This window comes from Cygnus atratus, chromosome 2 (assembly GCF_013377495.2).
Source record: "Cygnus atratus isolate AKBS03 ecotype Queensland, Australia chromosome 2, CAtr_DNAZoo_HiC_assembly, whole genome shotgun sequence".
NCBI lineage: Eukaryota > Metazoa > Chordata > Aves > Anseriformes > Anatidae > Cygnus > Cygnus atratus.
In genome coordinates this window covers 78,801,871-78,821,818 of record NC_066363.1, presented here as the reverse complement: position 1 = coordinate 78,821,818, position 19,948 = coordinate 78,801,871, and the positions used below count along the sequence as shown (strand labels likewise).

Here is a 19,948-nt window from a genome sequence, read left to right as displayed (position 1 = left end):
AATTCGAAGGCGAAACTAATGGTGCAAGCTTAGGCCAAAAGAAGGGCCCAGAGGAGAGATGCGCTTAAAAATGCCGTTGATGGTGTTGTACATAAAACTTAACACAATTGTTAGGTTATGAAGATGAAATGAGTAGTGGTAACAACCCTGCTTTCCTTTTAAGCTGAAGTTATTTTTCACTACCCAGACACCTCATTTCACAGGAAGTTTGCTGTGATGAGATATGCATATAAAGTATACTGCAGATGCTTTCAGCAGGGCAGATCGTAGCCAACACAAGACATTATAGCTTCACTCTGGGTGCTAACCCGTGTTGCAAAAGAGAGTCCATTATCCTCTGCATAAAGTTGGTCACAGGCCAGATAAATGGACCATGGCAGATAGTCATGGGATAGAATAATACATTGTGGGACACAGTGCTCATGTCAGCTGGACTGTATCATATTACTGTTCCTCAATATGATGTTAAAACAGCCAAATGTTTTTAGTGCTCCACTTAAAATTAGAGTTTTTATTTCCTGAGGAACTCAGTGTTACTCAATGACATTCATGTCAGTGGGGCACTGAACTGAGCAATACCCCAAACGTCAGGAAAATTGTTAAGAAATAGGTCTATGCTGTTGCAATAAACAGAAAATGCATCATCAATTGAGCTGTATTAATATTATTGTAAATTGATTCACTCAGAATCTTGTCAGGACACTTTTGTGAAATCACCCATCAATCCCTGGCTAAGGCTGAGGATGAACGACAAATTAAAGATTTTATTATGCCCTAGGCATACTTTTACTCATTTCACTTTAATGCCACTGTTATGTGAACCATCTGGTTTGCCTTTAATGATTTATAGTCAAATAAAAACTGTCCATTTTTTTCCTTTCTCCCCCCAACCCCCCAACCCCCAACCCCCAACCCCCAAACATCCTGGCCCAAAATACTAATATGGCTGCCTGAAAACAGCCAGGGCCTAATTCCTCCAGCAAGAAACACAAAGAGTTGTTTAAAATGCTTGCAGGACTGCAGCGTTAGCTACCTGTATTTGACATCATGCTCATTGTCACATACATAAGTAATTTTAAAAGAGGATTTTTTATTGAAAGTAGACACAATCTGAAGCAGCCTCTCTCTCCCCAGTGTCACAGTGGCAGAGGCCCCCAAAAGCATCAAGGGCAGTGACAAGTGTCTCCTCACCGTGACAGAAAGAAAAAGGTAGGTGAAAGCTGTGCACAATGCATTTGTACTGTGAGCATTTTGTGTGTGTGTGTGTGTGTGAGTGAATATATTTACAGTATTTGTGTTCATCTCCAATACATAGGATTGCTTAACTTTAAAGCAAAGCTCCATGAAAATTTTACCAGGTTTTCAAAAATGGAATCAGACACATGCTACACAAATAGGAATTACTTCAGCAAAGTATGTGGGGAGAAATTAAGGGAGTCTTACATGTACTTTCGTAATAAGACTATAAACTGAAACGGCATGAAATCAGCAGACCAAATTGGCATTAAGTTGTGTGACTTACTAATATCTGTCTTTGGTACTACAAAGTGCAAGAGCTGTACTCCAAAATGTCGGCAGTACGCAGGTAAGAAGCAGCGTTAGTGTGTTCTAACGCTGGTGAGGGCCAGGTAGGGCCCATCCCAGTGCCCCACCAAGAGCTGGGCACCAGGGGCACCGGGGCAGACCAAGCACCAGGCACCGCCATGGGGCCATGGCCAGGCTGGGCCCAGCTGGGTGGGGGCCATGGGCAGGCAGGGCAGGGCTGTGGGGAGCTGGAGCCCAGCCCTGCTGCAGCCTCTATGGGGCAGGGGCTGGTGGCTCTGGGGCTAGTGGCTCTGAGGCTGGTGGCTCTGGGGCTGCTGAGGGGCCTCGGCCTGGTCAGAGACTGGTGGGGCCCTTTTGGGGCCCTTTACTAATCACACTAAATCCACCTTGATACAAAATTGTATGAAACAGCAGCACCAAAACTTTGTAATGAAAGTGAGGTCCCATATATTGTAATAGGTTAAGATTAAGCTATGTCTTTTTTTTGTGTGCGTGTGTTAAAATGGAATGCATTAGAGAGAGGCAGCTTTCCAGCACACATATTTGTAATGAGGTTTCACTGAGAATGTACTTTTATAGCTGTGGTAATTAAATTCCAAAAAAATGAAATTGCAGGCCGTGGATATTTTCCAGAGTGAAATAACATCCCTCCTCTACCTCACTCTATAACACTGATTTAAACATCATAGTTAATCTCATTCAGGAAGTGGCTTTAGGTTATGTAAGACAGCTGTAAATTGCAGTTTAGCTCCCACTAATGTCATATCACTGGTTATGATACCTGGCAATTCAGTGGGCTAGGCAGTTTTCCATCCATCCGACAGACCAAGTTCTGGTTCCTGCTGTGAATATAACCCCAACTCCCTGAATTTCAGAGCAGTTCCTGGACTTTTACGAAGACACAAGCCAATTAACCTTGGGATGTACACACTGAACCATCAACCTACAGTTATCCAGAAATTAACTGCCCCATATCTTATTGTTTGCGTTTATTAAAAGAACTTGCTATTCTGGAGTTGCTGTGGTCACATTTTTTTCCCCTAGCACAATAATGAAATAGAGACCAATTATTAAAGTAGCAAGTAGGCATTTGGTAACAAAGAAAATCACTGGTTTACACTTGGCAGCATTCACAGCAATGATTTCACTCCAAATTGAATAGATCCAAACAGCAGTCTTGTCTAGTACTGAACAAATTCAACGACATGTATTGCTTGAGGTTACACAGTGCGATGCTACAGCATTCAAAAAAACTAAAGCACTCAAAATACTGTAATACTATAATATTGCACACGATTTCCATTTCAGAATAATAACCTCCTTGTCCCTCCTGGTGCTTTCTATCCCTGTAACATCATCCAACCTTGTAAATTAATATCATAATCAACACCATTAATATCATCAAATAATCATCCCAAAAGCTTTTACTCCACTTGGTGACTCTGTGTTAAAAGGAAAAAAGCATTTTTTTGTACATTAGGTAATAAGTACTTATATATATTTTGCTGAAACTTACTTATTTGCTTCCTAATGCCCAAAAAACTACCTGCCAAACACTGAATGTATTCCATATACCTACAAATTCATACACTTTGTCACGTATCATCAGGGCAAATACTTAAAGAAATAATTTAACACATAAAAGATTTTTTTTCTAAAAAGATACTCCACAAGATCCACAGGGAGATCCAGCATCACCAGAAATGAGAGATTTCCTGGGGATGTGTGTGCCATGTTCTTATGGCTTCAATTATGCAAAGCTCTGGTTCCTTTCATGGTTCACATAACCTCTCTTTCAGATGCACCCCTTAGGCAAAGCATTCTGCTCTTCCTCCTATCAGTTAGCCCACTGCATGGTATTTCATACATCCTGCTCCAGCCGTGTCCTCAAAACCTCTTGCAAGCAAAATGCTAAGCTCCTTCTCATATCCCCTAAATCCTGGCTGGAAAAGAGTCAGAATGTTCTATGTTTGGCAATAGCTTATATGCATATTTATGGCACAGCCAAACAGTCAAGGCACAAAGTAGGTTTCTTCGCTTCATGCAGCTACTGTTCTTCCAAACTGTTTAGGAGATGAATGGTTTCAACACCTTTACTCCTCTATAAAACTTAACTGGAAGTGGTTAATGGACTTAACATTATTTAAAGAGGACAGTGAACAGAGACTGTGGCTAGAACACTGAGGCTACTTGTCTGCTTAGGTCACATATCTGGATGGTTATGTTAAGATGTAGGTACCTACCTTTAACTTATATCATTATTTCAAAAAATTAACTTAAATTTCTGGTAAAAATGGGAGGATGCTAAAAAAGAATTCAGAAGAGAAGAGGAAAAGGTGTTTAGAGAACTATAAGAAGTGATTCCATTCTTACACAAAGCAATTTGAAGATTATATGAACATTTATACTCTACAGCCTCAAAAGAGGTGGGGGAGCAGCAGTTTGAAGTAAGATTCAAACACTGTCATTTCCAAAGAAAATAAACGAACCAAACTAAAAGTATTGACAAGCTGAAAAGAGAAATGCGAACAGACTTGACCTTACCAGAGCACAGCACCATCATTCCAGATGTGCAGCTGCCGGAAAGAGCTCCTCCACGCAGGGGCTTTATTTAGACTGTTATGACAGGTGCTCGAAGTAGATACCCACTTTTTTATATCTCTTCACTAACCCAAGATCTGCTTTCCTAAGCAATACAGCAATCTGGAGCACCTCCCCTATGAAGAAAGGCTGAGAGTGCTGGGGCTGTTCAGCCTGGAGAAGAGAAGGTTCCGGGGAGACTTCATTGCAGCTTTTCAGTACTTAAAGGGGGCTTATAAAAATGATGAAGAGCAGCTTTTGCTCAGGCAGATAATGATAGGACAAGGGGGAATGGTTTTAAATGGGAAGAGGGGAGATTTAGATTAGAGGTTAGGAGGAAATTCTTCACTCAGAGTGCGGTGAGGCCCTGGCACAGGCTGCCCAGAGAAGCTGTGGATGCCCCATCCCTGGAGGTGTTCAAGGCCAGGCTGGACGGGGCCCTGGGCAACCTGATCTGGTGGGAGGTGTCCCTGCCTATGGCAGGGGGTTGAAGTTGGAGTATAGTTACTATATTACAGTTGATACAGTAAACCTCATATGGCTCAGTGTGACTGATTCCTGAGTGTTTCAGTTTGTTAATGCAGTTCTAACTTCCTTGCTTCCCACCACGCCTAGTGAGGAAAAAGGTATGACAGGTACACAGTACCTATTTGAAGAAATCGCTGCTCTGATGATTAGAAAAAATCTTGTTTCCCAGATTATCTGTGTTCTCGTGCCAAGATTGTTTTTCTGTTTTAAGGACCTCCTCCCACATTCATATATTCTTCCTCTTCCAACATTTAAAGATAATAATCCCTTATGCTCGCAGTACTTTTCTTTGCTAGGCTAACAGTCTATATGTATTCTTCTCTTGTAAAACGGGCACTTTTCAGTCCTCGGAATCCTGTTTACAGTCATAGTCTCTCATTTTCGAGTCAAGTGGATTCCAAAAACAGTCAGTGAAGAAAAGGCCGGATATGAAGGACTGATGTTCCTACTAGTTTTTCTGTAATTGGTCCATTTTGATTGTCTTTCCTTCTGTATGAGCGGATGCAGGTTTTTAAACAGTGATGTTAATATTTTCCTTTCTTTATTACAAATGAGTAGGTACATTTGCCATTTTCATTGCCATATTGAACTAGCTTCTTCCTGTCATCCCAGGACTGACTAAAACACTCAGGTTTTTCTCCTTTTCTTACTGTTTATAATTTAGGACCATTCATTGTGTATTTGATGTTTTTTTCCCAACTTCTATTTCATGAACATTGCATTTCTATCCTGTTTCTGTTCCTTCCATTTTTAAGATCATCTTTTTGTTTCTGTGAGATATTCTGATCAGTGGATATGATACAGTACTAAAATCAGGTGTGCAAATATTAAACCTGTAATAAATTAATGAAACAGAACTGAAGAATTACTAAGGTTATATGAGACTTCTGGGGATGTTGGTTTGTTTGGAGTTATTTGAAAATACACTATGATGTCCTATTTGTATTGTGCTTACTTTTTTTTTTTTTTTTTTTTAATGCTATAAAGGGTGGTATAGCAAATCCAGAAAGACTTTAAACCCTAAGATATTCAGCTGTGGAACCCTATTGATAAAATAATATAAAACAAGTTATGGAACTTTGTTTTTATATAAAGTTCATACCTACAACCTACTTTCCACAACGAAACTGTATCAGCCCTAGTTGCACAGAATCAGGTAGATTAGCAAAAACAAACAAACAAACAAAACCAAACAACAAAACACCAAAAGTTCTGTAAAGGATTCAAAGTCCAAAATGCAACTGGAAAGTTTTATCAAGAGGCAAAGGTAAAACAAAAATGTCCCCTAGGCTCCCCTTTAACCTAGGTACTAGTCCTTTGCTCTAACCCTGAGGATTTTACAAGATAAACATGCCATGAGTTTAAAGGAGAAAAAAATGCTAAGATTCTACCCACAGAAAATGGGGAAAAAAGCTAGATGTCAGGTAGAAGCATTCAGTAACAGTAGAATCATCTGCAAAAAGATTGTGCTGAGACTGAGAACTATAGGAGGAATAAAAAGACACCTAGAAAAAAAAAAAAACAAACAAAAAACAAACAAAAAAACCACAACAACAATAACAAAAAAACACCAGGGTAATGATATCTATCTGCTTCTTGAGAGTATCAAAATGTCAGTGGTATTTCTCATTCACTCTCAAAAGCAGCAGTGCCAATCCATTCTCTGTAATGGTGCTAAGAGAAGCTAAAAACAGTATTGTGCTTCTGAACAGCTTCAGGAAATGAATGGACCGAGAAGCAGTAAGAACATCTCAAGATTCAGAAGCAAACAAGTGCTTGAAAGGCAAACTGAGAGTAAAAGATGGTGGCATCTGATTTCAAAACAAACAAACAAAACGTAGAAAAGGCCCTGTGATAAGAGTATAGGGTGCTGGGATGAAAAAAAAAAAAAAAAAGGAGTAAGAAATAGAGTATAAAGGGCACTGGAATGAGAATTTATCATTTGACCAGGGACAAGAGGCGAAGTGCTCTCACTTTGGACCCTCCGGACTCACACCCTCCAGGCAGGTTGGAAGGCTCTTTTCATTCTCCTTTTGTGAGGACTATACGTGAGGCTGCATGGCCTGAGATAGACCTGGATGATAATTTGGCTGATGTTGTGATCCTTGGCTTATGGGACAGGCTGCCCAAAGAGTAGTCAGGAACCTGCTGTCCTATTTAAAACATGCAAAACTAAGATTAAACGTCCGTACTGTGGTGACTCATGCTTTTATTACACACCCTTCAAAGCACAAATGGGTTTTCTAACCTGAAGTGCAAACATGCAGCCACACCTAATCAGCTTTGCAGAAAATCAATTGGGAAGTGTCAGTCCTTTCAAGGATGCCTAGGGCCTATCAGCTCTTTCCCTCTTGGGTTCCCCAACTGCTGCTGCTCTTCAGTGTGATTAAACAGGGACAATGACACAAGAGCTTTTGTCCTGCACCACAGTACATCAAACTGGGAAGGTCTCTTATTCTGTAGGTTGCTCCCTCTAGGAGCAACTTGTTATCACATCTTAATGATTATTTAACAAGGCTGCAAACTACGTAAAGGTGTCACCATATTCTCTTGAGCTGATAGCTGCTCAGGTTTTCTGTGGTAAAGCAGTTTTATTTGTTCCTCTTGCTATTATCTTTAACCACAATTATAACTGTAAATGACAGTAAATTCACAGTTATGACAGAGAAGTAAGTCTCTAGTTAATAAGGCAGACTGTGTCCAAGTCTGATCTTCTCTATACATAAGGGCCCTTGAATTTCATGTTTTCACCAAACTTCTTGCTTTTCTTTGAATTACCTGATAACCATAAGAAAGAGATCCATTCTCACTCTGTAGGCACTAAAGAACTCAAAGCCATTACACCTCTGAGTAATTGCTTTCTCTCACTTAAAATATATATATATATATATATTTGTTGTAAACTGTTTTCTATGGTTTTACTTACAGCAGTTGGGTTTCATTATGCAGTTGCCCTCTACAGCTGAACAGCAGTGATCATAACAAAATAGCACTGGACAGACTTCTAGAATTACCCTTACAAAGATATGGTTGTTAACCGGTTTTCAATTCCATATGGAAGGCCAAAGCTGTTTGAAAAAATGTTTTTATGCTTTTTGGTCCATCCATGTCAGCGTCTGGCATTTCTTTGTCATAGTAACTACCAGCCCTTTTTTTCCATTCTTTTTAAAGTGTGCGTTAGAAACAGTACCTGGTAGACAGCGGGACTGGTTTTAGCTGAAGCATCAGTATTCACCTAGGAAAAAGCGTGAAGGACTTAGCCACCCCAGACTTGCATACCCTAGCTCAGGTACGAAGAATACTCTCTTGCATGTATATCTGAGCAGAACATTACAAGAGATTAAAAATTATTTTATTACCTAGTGGTCAGCAATGAAAATTCAGTCTTTTGAAGCTTTGAAAGCCATAAAGAGCTGTACAAGTCATTTTGTTATAGGAGACGGACTTGCTCACCACTGCAGGTTTCCTCCCATAACTGCATAGTCAGTCATTGGATTAGAGTGTGCGTCTTAAAGACTAAATGGAAAGGTTAGTTTGAGGCATAACTGATGATTTGCTTGGTATAAAAAAAAATAACAACAGCAAGGAGTGAAGTGCATGTAAGTGCATCTCTTTGACAAAAACACAAGATATGCAAGGAAAAGGTAGGCTTGTAGTTGAAAATACAGGACTTGCAGGTTTTAATATTGTCTCTGTCACAGTCTTACTGTCTGATGCTAGATCACTTTTTGATGCTTCTGCATTCTCCCTGCAGTAAAATGTGGGTTGTTAACAATTCTCAGTTCTGTACATAATGATTATAACATGATTTGAAAGTCTTAGGTGTAATTTGCTCTATGTTAGCTTGTAGAAAGACTGAAGAAACTGGAATAAAGCAAGGGAAATACTGTGGCTTTGCCAGAGCCTGCTGCATTTAGCGGGTGGGTTGATGTCCTATTCCTAATCCAGCTGCAACACTACAAAATGTAATTGCTCTCAGGTGCTTATTCTCCACTAGCTGAAAGTCACTGTCACCACAGGTTACTTAAGGGAGGGGGTAGATAGGGGAGTTTCTGAACTGAGGCTGGCTATATGAGCTCAAATAACATCTGGAGGTGTCTTAAAACTTATGACTTTGTGCTAAAGTGAAAATAAACGTGTGTTTTTTCTTCTACTGGGTGAGCTGTGGAGTTAAGGAAAATTAAGTGCCTAACTTGTAATGAGTTTCAGTGGGAGTGCAATGAGTCCCTGAAGAAAAGGATGCCTCCATAGAAGTCTCTTGCCTAAATCCCCATTTTTTCAATGAGAATTGCAAATACAATTCAAGAGCACATACTTTCCTTGCAGCTTTCTTTCAAGTCAGAGCAAAATAGCTCCCATATCCTGACATCCTTGTATATCTCAAAGACAGGTATGTGCACAGGAAAAGATACCTACAGTATAGTTAATGTACCTTCACTCTTTAACTTTATTAAATAATATATTGACTATGTTGCATTTCCATTTTTGCAAGAAAAGGTACTCGCTGAGCCAGAAGACATTATATATATATATGTATATATACAGATATCTACTACATGTATACATATATATATGTAATCTTTTTAAAATTACACAGGAAAAAGGTATCATAGTGTGTGTGTGTACGTAGTCATTTTATGGCAGAATACTTTTGTGGGTTGATTTCCGTATCTTTGAAGATCTCCAGCTGACTTTTATGGGACTTCTATCCTCTACTGCGTTACTCAGTCAGAAAGGGAACTCAAATAACAGTAGCTGACAACAGGTATTTACTGAAATTAGGATTTTTTTTTTCTTTTCAAAAAAAGACTACTTTCTACAAACATGCACCTTGGTAACTAATAATTTGTCTCAGTATATGTCCCTTAATGTCTAAATTACTTGATTAGAATAGTTAGTGAAATCAATCTGTATTATACATCCAGTTTTGATTGCCTTCGGTATCTCAGGAAATTTACCCAGGGCTTACTCTTTATGAGAGGTCAAAATTACCCATTTAACTGAAAAGTGTTTTTCTCAGACTTCCAAACTTTAAAAAATATCCCTAAATCATTGGCAAATACAGCACCTTAATTTTAATATTATATCAGCCTTTATCTTTCTTTGTGGCAATAATATGGATTCATAAAGTTAGATGAAGAAATACATTTTAAATGCAGTAAAAATCTCTATTCTTTGGGGAGGGGTGGGGAGGAGCGAGTAGGTATCACTTAATGATGAACTAGGGAAGAAAAAAAACACAACATGCTTGGCCTAATATCCAGAAATGTTTTTATTGGGATGTAGTTGAATAAAACATCAGGCTTCTTCAGTAAGTAACGGCTTCTTCAGTAAGTAACAGCTTCTTACTACTCCCTGATGGATGTGCGTGAAAGCAAATGCTCATCCTTTGCTTACTGACAAAGGTGACCCCTTGATTTTCTGAGCTGTACTTAATGCTGCCAATCAAATCCAGAGGTATGTGTATGAATTTTATATGCTAGGTGAAAGTGTGTGTGGCAGGGTGGAAAGTAGGGAGCGGAGAAGCGAGAATATAGACAAACACTCAAACAAAGGAGAAGCCACATTCTCATTTAAATGAAGATCAAACAAGAAGGAAATAAATTCATATCCACAGGTTTAGTAGAGTCCTTAATCTATTTGCATGCCTGGCTCATCTAGGGCTGTAATTCAGAAAGTGAGAAAGGAAAAATATCTCCATGCTGTCATGTTTCCCAACTTTGTTTCTAATGTTTGTGTTGTGTAAACAGATAATTAAGGAGTTGTGTGAGGCAATTGAAAAGGCCACATATATAAATCTTGACAGGGCCCTCTGGAGGAAGGCTGCTTGACCAAGAGTTTGCTTATGGGAAACCTTAGCCAAGGCTGCCATTGAGTAGATTCTTCTTTCAAAGGATCAAGCCAGGACACAAGGGGTAGCTCACGTGGCAGCACGTATGCTGCAATAGAAAGATGTAGGTCCTTTAGGAAGGCCAGGCCAGGAAGGTGGATTAGCAAAAGATCAGCTCAGGTAGATGGAGCTTTGCTTTGGAACAGGTGACAAATCACTCGAGAGCTTGCAGATAAAAAGACAGACCACCACAAGTGATATCATGGTAGGCATCCACTACAGGCTGCCTGCTCAAAGAAACCAAGTATGTGAAGGCTTCTTTAGACAGATGGAGGAAGCTGTATGATTGCAGGCTATAGTACTCGTGAGGGACTTTAATCATTCTGATGTCTGCTGGAAAGGCAATATGGCTGTGTGCAAGCAACCCAGCTTTCTGCAAAGTGCCATAAGACAATTTCTTCACGCAAGAGATTGATGAGTTGACCAGAGGATGCACTATGTTGGATGCATGCAGAAGAACTTCCTGAGGACGTGAAAGTGCAGTTTGCCCTCAGGTCTCAAAGGTCCTTGAGCCTAACAGCAAATTTTGGTGACGTGATGCATTACACAGCAAATGAAAATAAATAAATAAAATAATATATATATATATATATATATCTAAAGAATAAAGACCTTTTAAACAAATCAGACAAACTCAGGTCCATGGGATAATATAGGATGCATCTAAGGATGGTGAAGGAATTTTTTCTTTCTGTAATATTTGAAAAGCCATAGTGATTGTGGAAGGTTCCTAATTTCTGAAAACAGGGCAAGTCACACCCGTTCTAAAGAAGGACAAGAAAGAGCTGGGAACTAGAGACTGGCCAGCTATACCTCAGTCCCAGGGAAGGGTATGGAGCAAATTGCTTGGAAGCTAAATCTAGGCACATGAAAAAAAACAAGGTGATTGGGAACAACCGATGTGGATTTAGCAATGGCAAATTGCTTCACCAACCTGTTTGCCTTCCATGGTGACATGGATGGCATAGTGGACGAGTAGGGAGCAGAGGATATTGCATGACTTCAGTAAAGCCTTTGTCACAGTATTTTGATGGACAAATTGGTGAGATACAGACTGCATAAACGTGTGGAAAATTGGCTGGATAGACAAGCACAAAGGGTTGAGATCTGTGGTTAGAAGTCCATCTGGTGGCTGATTACTCGTGTTGTTCCTCAGGGGATGATACTGGGGGTCAGTACTGCTTAATTATTAACACCTCAAATGATGGAATGTGCTCTCAGCAACTTTGCAAGTCGTAAAAAAAACTTGGGGTTGGTTGCATGGAGAGCTCTCAATATTGGGAAGGTAGAGGTGCTATCTGGAAGGACATCAGCAGCCTGGAGAAATGGAGTGATGGAAACCTCATGAAGTTCAACACAGGCAAATGCAAAAAGTCCTGTGTCTGTGCTGGACTAATCCCTTACAGCAGTACAGGCTGGATAGTAAACATTTTTGCAGTGAAGGATCTGGGTGTTTCATTTCAAAAATCTGAAAATGAATCACCAGTATGTCCTTGCTGAGAAGAAAGCCAACTGTATACTGGTTTCTTTTAGAGGTAGTGTGGCCCATTGATAGAGGGCATAGATCATTCTCCTCCATTCAGGCGTTGTGAGAATGCAAGTGGAGCGCTGCATCTAGTTTCGTCCCTCCTCTGTAAAAGAAAGACATTGACACACTGCAGGGAGTCTACAGAGGGGTCACCGAGAGGGTTAGGAGGTTGGAGTGTATGATGTATGAAGAGAGGAGAAAGGAATGTTTTTGTTTAGATTTAAGAAGAGAAGGCTTAGTGTTGTTTACAGCTGTATAATGGGGCAGTGTAGAGAAGACAGAGCTAGAGAAGATGGAGGATGAAAGGCAGTAGACAGAAGCCGCAATGAGGGAAACTGATTAAATATTAGGAGAAAAAAATGAAAGGAGAGATGGCTAAGCACTGAAGAGGTGTGGAATCACTGTCCTTGGAGATACTCAGAACTTGACTAAGCCTTGAGCAACCTGCTATAAATGGACCTGCTTTGAGCAGGGGGTTCAACTGGAGGGCCTCTAAAGGTTTCTTCCAACCTGCATTATTCTGTGATTCTTTCAGGAGTGATATTCAGTCCTCAGCAGTTCAGATCCAACACGGCTTGTCTAGGAATGAGGGCTGATTTTGACTGGAGAGCCTGGAATTCTTTTGGTGAGAATATTTGTGTCTGTGTTCTCCAAATTGCTACCTAGTATTTGTGGAATAAAAAAGTATCTTAAGAACATGTAGTGGATATGATCCAATCAGTCTAAATCATCTAAAAATAGTTTTACAGAAAATATTTTCTATAGGTAAATTAGAGGTATTTGCATGAGGTGGGTTTGTCAGGGTGAATTGTGTAGATCCTGATGGACATTGTTACTGGAAGTAGCACAAGGCTCAAGCTCACACCAGTTTACAATTATGAATATCCATGCAAGAGTTGTTATGCACAGGGCATTAACTCTCTGTCTGCAACACCCGTAGAGGTTGTTATTCCCTACGTGTACAGGACATTCTGCGAGGGATTTTAGCAGTTGTAAGCAGCATTAACTCTGCTTTAAGCAACTGACCTGAAATGTGTAAAACCACAGAAAGAGCATGGAGTGGAAAGAAGCTGTGAACGCTCTGACACCTCTCTTTGCATGCCCTTTAACTCCTCTGTTGGTGCCCGAGTCAGCTGGATTACAAGGGCTGCTATGTAGGAAGAACCATGTCACAGAGCCAAAGGTACAGTGATATGGTTCTGTCTTTTAGGGAGATTTTAACCTCTTATTGATGATAACATGATTCTAAACACAGAAGTTACACACATTACTTGACTGATGCAGCCTTCCAACATGAAGATATAGTAGGTGCAAAGAGGGCAAACACACTAAAGAAGACAGAATGATGATTATGAAGCTGTGCAGGGCAGTAAAACCTTATTTGTTCCAATAGATGTCTAATGGTGAAAGAACACTTGATGTTTCACAGAGACAAAGAAATAGTGCCAGATAGACAGTATTGCTATACAGAGGTGCCACTCCAGCTGGGCTTTTCTAGAGTCCTGCTCTGTACAACATGGCGTATGGCAGCTGGGGATAGAAGGGCTGCAGTCTTCTTTGGATGATATAACCCCAGAATAAACAACTCTGAAAAGAAAACAGTAGGAATGATAGATCGAGAATAAACATTTGCTGGTAAGTTTTTCCCCTTCTCCTGTAACGTACAGGTTAGCTCTCAGCTCACTCTGTATTTTCTCTACAAAATTTGTTGTTCTTGGTGGTGGTATATGCTTTTTTTGGGGTGAAATTAGAAGAAAAAAAGAGAAAGGATTGATATTTTTCCTTTCTCCCCTCCTTCCAGAGTGTGATTCTTACCTTTCCTTCATCTGCCGCCTCAGACTTTGATGCTAAGTACAAGCTTCACTGAACCCTGAAGTATTTGCAAGTGCATGCGAAGGTTTGTTTCACCCCATTAATGTTGAAAGCAAGCCACGGTCTGCATTAACGCATACGGATCAGCAGTAGCTATTCACATCACAACACATTTTCAGTTTGTGTTTTGAAATGCTATGCTGACTGGCCACAGCTCTCAATCTGCTGCTGCCCCACTGTGAACCTCTGTTCACCAGCAAGAGAAACAGCAGCAAAAGCAAGGGGAGTCACAGAGGATAAGAGTTTCATTTAATAAAGAGATTTCTCTAAGCTTTATGGTTTAATTTTTTCAGTGAGCCAACTGTAAATAATGAATGGTGGAATAACAATGGATCTTTGTCTTGAGCCTGAAAAAAGGATTTTTTTAGCTGTTGCTGCCCTGCAAATTCCATATTCGTGACATTGCAGCTTTATAGTGAGGACTTTACTCAGCTATATAAACAAATAGGAAAATGGTAATCACAGCTCCAAAGACCAGTGATCTAAGTAACCCCCCAAAATGTGTGAACTTCACCTGCAGTCCGTCCTTGGGGAGAAAGATGAATGTGTTGAGCTATTTTTCTATAGCTAGAAGTCTAAGGGCGCACAGTTCAAGAAAACAGGCAGATTGCTGGCAAGGGGAGGACAGGATGATCTGTGAAAAGATGTGGCCCCAAATGTAAGCACTGGGTCATTAGCATACAGAAAACAAAATTATGCAGTTCAGGACACAAAAAATGAAGAATAAGATTTTTTTGTTTCTTTTCGTTTCTCAAGCCAGAGAGAAATACTGGCTTGAGGGTCCCAGAATTTGCTTGCCTTGGCTTCTCTGGGTAGAATGGGAAGAAGGGGAGGAGGTTATGTACCGTTACATTGTAAGTACCATCGTGTGCCATAAAGGAGGAAATGTGGTATGTTTGAGACAGATGGTTGTAAGGCTCTAATATCGTGCAATGTATTTGGGCATAAGGATGATGCCAAGTAGATTCACAATTATGAGGACCGTAAACATTAAACATGCTTTGTTTCCTCCCTTTCATTTGCTGAATAACATCCTTGCTCATCCCTCCCATTTCTCATTATCTCCTTTCTTAGTCCCCATACGATGGCTTAAAATCTGCAAGCTGTTTCTGGATTCACGTCCTGGGCCTCTAACCTCTCAACTGTCCTTCATTTCAGAGTTATCTCTGTTCCACAGGGACTGACAGTATAGGGAACTTCTATCAGCGCCAGTAAATCTTTGAAAGAGGAGTATAAGACAAGTATGTGTGTGTGTGTGTGCAATTCAATATAGGAATGAAGGGCAGTTGGGAAAGTCAAGTGGTGGAACATAAAATATGAATGATGGATGAGGAATAAAGGAAGTGCAGACGTGCCGCGGCATTTGTTCCACTTTTTACAAGAAAGACACATATTCAGCCTGTTGAAGCAGGAGGCAGGTGGGGGCTAAGAACTCTTGATTTTTTTATTATTATTATTATTATTATTTTTGATCGTGGTTTAGAGAGTTCTGATTTTTAGCATAGGTCATTTAACCTCCCTGTACATCAGTTTCCTCATTTATAAAACGCTGGTGCTAATGCTTCTTTCACCACAGCGTTTAACATATCATTGCAAGTAACTAATATTGGTACTCGTAAAGGACCCTGTGACTTTCTTGTCAGGAGCAAGGGCAGGAGTTTCATCAGCGGTCCACAAATGCCCTGCGCCCTGCTAAAAGAAAAGTGGCTTTGCAGAGCGTGGTGCTGACAGCCATTAGTGCTCCCCAAGGACCCTGGTGCCCTCACACAGATGGTGTGCCGGAGGGAGGCTGCATCTGGAAAGGAACAAAGCTTTAGTCCTCCTTCTCCTGCGTGATATGCACAAATTTCACGTGCACATCTGGCTGTGAAAGAACAATGCTGAGGTCTTTCCAGGGACAGGGGTCCAGCACAGAGCCCAATGTGTGCTCTGGGTTGCGCTGCAATCATCAACTCAGCTGATGCAACCTACAGGTGGACAGTTTTGCTGTGAGCCCCTCCAAGACCAAGGAATTGCTCAGCACCAAGAGGCCATCCAGAGACTGGCTTGTTTCTCCTGGAAGCAGAGCGTAGAATCTAGTTCTAAAGAAATGATATCCTGAACATCAAGAGAAATCTAAAACTGTTTTGAGTAGACTCGCTCAACAGGTAGAAGTCACAAACAGAAGTTTTAATTGTAGGTGTTGTAAAGATAACAAATGGTCACTGCATTTGGAACGGTAAACTGAAGACATCAGGAATATATCACAGCATTAGTTTCAAGGCAGAGCAAGTAAATCCTGTTTGTTTTGTGATTTAGTACGTGACTTAGTCCCACTAACTCAGAGTGGTTTGGAGGGACTCTGACTTTTGTTTGATTGGATTCTGATGATGCTTGCCTTCAGTCCAGCTGTAGCCAGAAGTAAAATCAGTAAAAAGAAAGCAGAATAGTACTGGAAATTATACTGCAATATCCAGTGCATCCCTCCTCCTCAGAAGCAGGATCAATGGTGCCTACGCCATTCCTGACAGAGGGGAGCCCATCCTTCCCAGCGGTTCTTTCGACACCAAATGAAAGGATTCTGGTTCTGCTGAGAGTGCTGCAGTATCCTTTCTGCTTTGCCAGGGCACATAGTGGCAGGACTTTGACTTTATCTTTCTTGAAAAATGGAGTTGTCAGAAAAGGTTGATTGTTTATGATGGGTGGTACAGGTAGAAACATCAGATAGCTTCCAGGCAAGCATACTGCTTGAATTATATGAACATCAGTAAGACACAGGAAAAATGAAAAGTGTGTCTGGAAGTTTCCTTTTACTGTCAGACAGACAGAGTGTGACAGAACCGCTCCACAGTTGTGCCTGCTGTCATCAGGAAAGCAAGTTGCTTCTTTCTACTGCAGGCTGCTAGAAGCAGTTTCTGGGTTAATTAGTAAGATTTAAGACTTGTTCAGATCTTTCTTTAGTCTAAAAGGAAGAGGCATCCTATCCCTTTATGTAACAATGACTTGTAGGTTTGTGCTTTGATGAGATGACTTGGTGATGGATGCCAGTACATGGATTTTATGCAGCCAGTGGAATAGCTGTGTAAAGACATCAGGTGCATACAAATGGTACGTATACCTCAGAGCCTGCAATTGTAACAGGGCAGATTTTTTTTCACTCTGTTGCCCAGTAATATCTGAAGACCTCTAGGGAACATAGCATATATTTTCATATATAGCTGTGCTACCATTTCATCGCTTACCTGTGATTTAGAGAAACATTCACCCCAGCCCTTTAAAAGTGTACAAAACAACCATTGGTACAAATAGATCTTTGTAGAAACCTAACTCAAGGGTTGCAGATTTTTCTGGGTTGTAGTACTTGGCACTTCTCTACTTTGATGCTCATGTAATCTTTTTATTTTATTTTGGGATTGAGTCCCTGCCAAGTTCCATAATTCCTGAACCAGAAGAAAAGATATCTTCAGGTTAAAATGTCACCATGCCCATCAATCACACTTCAGTGAATAGCTGTGGCTTACAAGTTATTCAGCAGTGCAATGAATAATTCCAGTCTAGAACTTCTGTACAAGTTCCTTATATTGTCGTGTCTGAGACTAACCAGGACTGGAGGTGTGAATTTCTATTCCTTTTAAAAGGATTTATTTAGTGGATATACGGGAATGAAATTCAGGAATTCAAGCACCGGATGATAAAATGGTGGCCCTGGTGTCAGTGCCACAGCATACGATCAACTTGTATTGATAACACCGGCAGTTTCTTGTGTCCAAGGTGACACAGCAGTGTATTTGGGTTGACAGTAAAATACATGTCAAACAAAACTGGGGACCTCTTTGTAACAGTTCACAGTAGCCATGGGTACCAGAAAACGGCTATGTTGTTTTGTATATGCTTAGGCAATTATCTCCTAAAGGATGGAAGCATTTGGGTTCGTTGGATATAGAGTACACAGAGCACTGTAGTGCTCTGGTCCGTGACTCATGATGCTTCAGCATTGCATTCAGTACTGCCCTGAGCTCTACCGCTGTTTGATGTCCTCAGAGATTACCTTTTTTATTATCTCAGACCTGAATGCATTCCTTCCCTTCTCTCCAAAACTATTATGATATAAATGTGGGGTTTGTAGCATAAACAGTTACAGGCTTTTACAACTGTAATTTGGGCAGTTATCGAAATAATGTTGTTGGAATCTTTTACCGCAGACATGTTATATCTCAAATTTTGGTGCAGGTGTTTGAATTAAACAGATGTGAACAATGAACAGAAAAGAAAAAAGCAAAAGCAGCCTAAAAAAATTTCTTTTTCTTGTAGCTTATGTACATCTTTTTTATAATTCTGAAGTTAATTCCAATATCTTCAACCACTGAACACAAAAAACAGAACAGCTAGATATGACTGCTTATACAGTAAGACACGAGTACAATTCCCCTTTATATAAATATATTGCTTCTGTTTTCAAAGACCTTCCTATTCATATTTCCTTATGATATAAGAATAAAAAGACGATAGCCAAATATTCGGACCATTTTCAGTTCATATTTAAAGTTATCATTTTGTCCTCTGAGCTAAAATATGCTTCATAAACATGTTCATTATCCTCATTTGCCCACACCAATCGAGTTTAATTGCTCAGTTAAATTGCCTGGTTACCTCAATTTGGAGACATTCAGCTGTTTCTATCATTTATCCTCACACCAATACTCAACTTTCTCTAATAATAAATGGCTGCTCTTCCATGCCTTTTGGCTAATTGTTCAATTACAAGGGTGTGAGCATTTCTGGCATTTGAAAGACGTGTGAAAGGCCACTTGTGAACAGCCTAGGGACACAGAATCAATGACATTTATACATTATGTCTCATTTCTATGCTTTGTAATAGTAAGTGTATTATATTAAAGTACCAATAGACAGGAGAATAACTTTTTAAAATAACATCCACATTTTTTTCTCTCTCAGTGACTCCACTTCAAACTTTCTTGATTTTCTGGTCCAACTAGGCCATTTTTAACTGTCTCGGCAAATTTATCCTGCAGGAATATTTGCTCCCCTATCAGCCCCTCTGAAGTCAATGGATTCTGCTTGAATTCTGCAGTGGAAAGTGTGGGGGACTTCGGACTGAGAAGGTTTAACGTCAGGATTTGCAGTGGAAACGATGTGCTGCAGACAGACCCCACTGCCTCATACCCCACTGGTAATCTGTGGAATAGAAGAGTGCATGAAGGAGTGCTGTCTTCCAGTTTGTGTTTTTTTTTTTTTTCCTTGACTCCATATTTCTTATCTGTTTGGGGTTTTGTTGCTGCTTTTCGTTTGCTGTCTCGTCTTCTGTTTTTATTGTGCTCTCTTTAGGTAACCTTTCTTCCTGACTCCCATCCCCATTTGATTTCCCTTTGTCCTCGCCCTGTTTTGATTCCTCTTTGTAAAGTTTCCTCTCCATCCACCTCTGTCTTTCTACTTCTCCCCTCTTACTCTCTTCTGGCTTTTTTTCCTACCCTCTTATCTTCCCTTCTACTTCTCTCTGAGAACTTTCTGCCTTTGGCTTTTTTCCTGTAGATTGGGCTCAATGGTACTCTTCGTGAATGCTGATTATCCTGGTTGGAGCTCTATGAGTGTTACGCCAGCTGAGTAGCTCTTCATTTGAATCATGCCTTGCAGCCATTTAGTGGGAAAGGAGTGACACATCCAACTTTGAGTGACAGCTGATTGGCAGGCAAGAAAAGCAGCCACCATCTCTCATGGGGATGCTCAGAAGCTTGTAGAGGGAGATAAAATGTCAAACCACTGTGATCTGTAGCCTTTGCTGAGAGGCTCGAAAGATCAAACTAGATCAGACACAATCCTGTTTTAGTTTGGAAAACTAAGCTGTATTGTTTCTACTTTGAATGTCATCATCAATAGCATAATTTCTATATTTTGCAAGAAGAGACTCCTATAGACTATGGCACCTTGGGCAGTGTAGACTCTCTAGATTTACCACGAGTGCAGTTGCTCTACAGTTCACACAAAGGTTGTTACTTACATGGGGGTCT

At 40.3% G+C, this 19,948-nt stretch overlaps 1 protein-coding gene across 4 annotated transcripts in view; it reads right to left on the bottom strand.

The window, feature by feature from the left end:
• CDH6 (cadherin 6) overlaps window positions 1-19,948 on the bottom strand; it is a 105,143-nt gene that overhangs the window by 32,743 nt on the left and 52,452 nt on the right. The window lies entirely within an intron of this gene.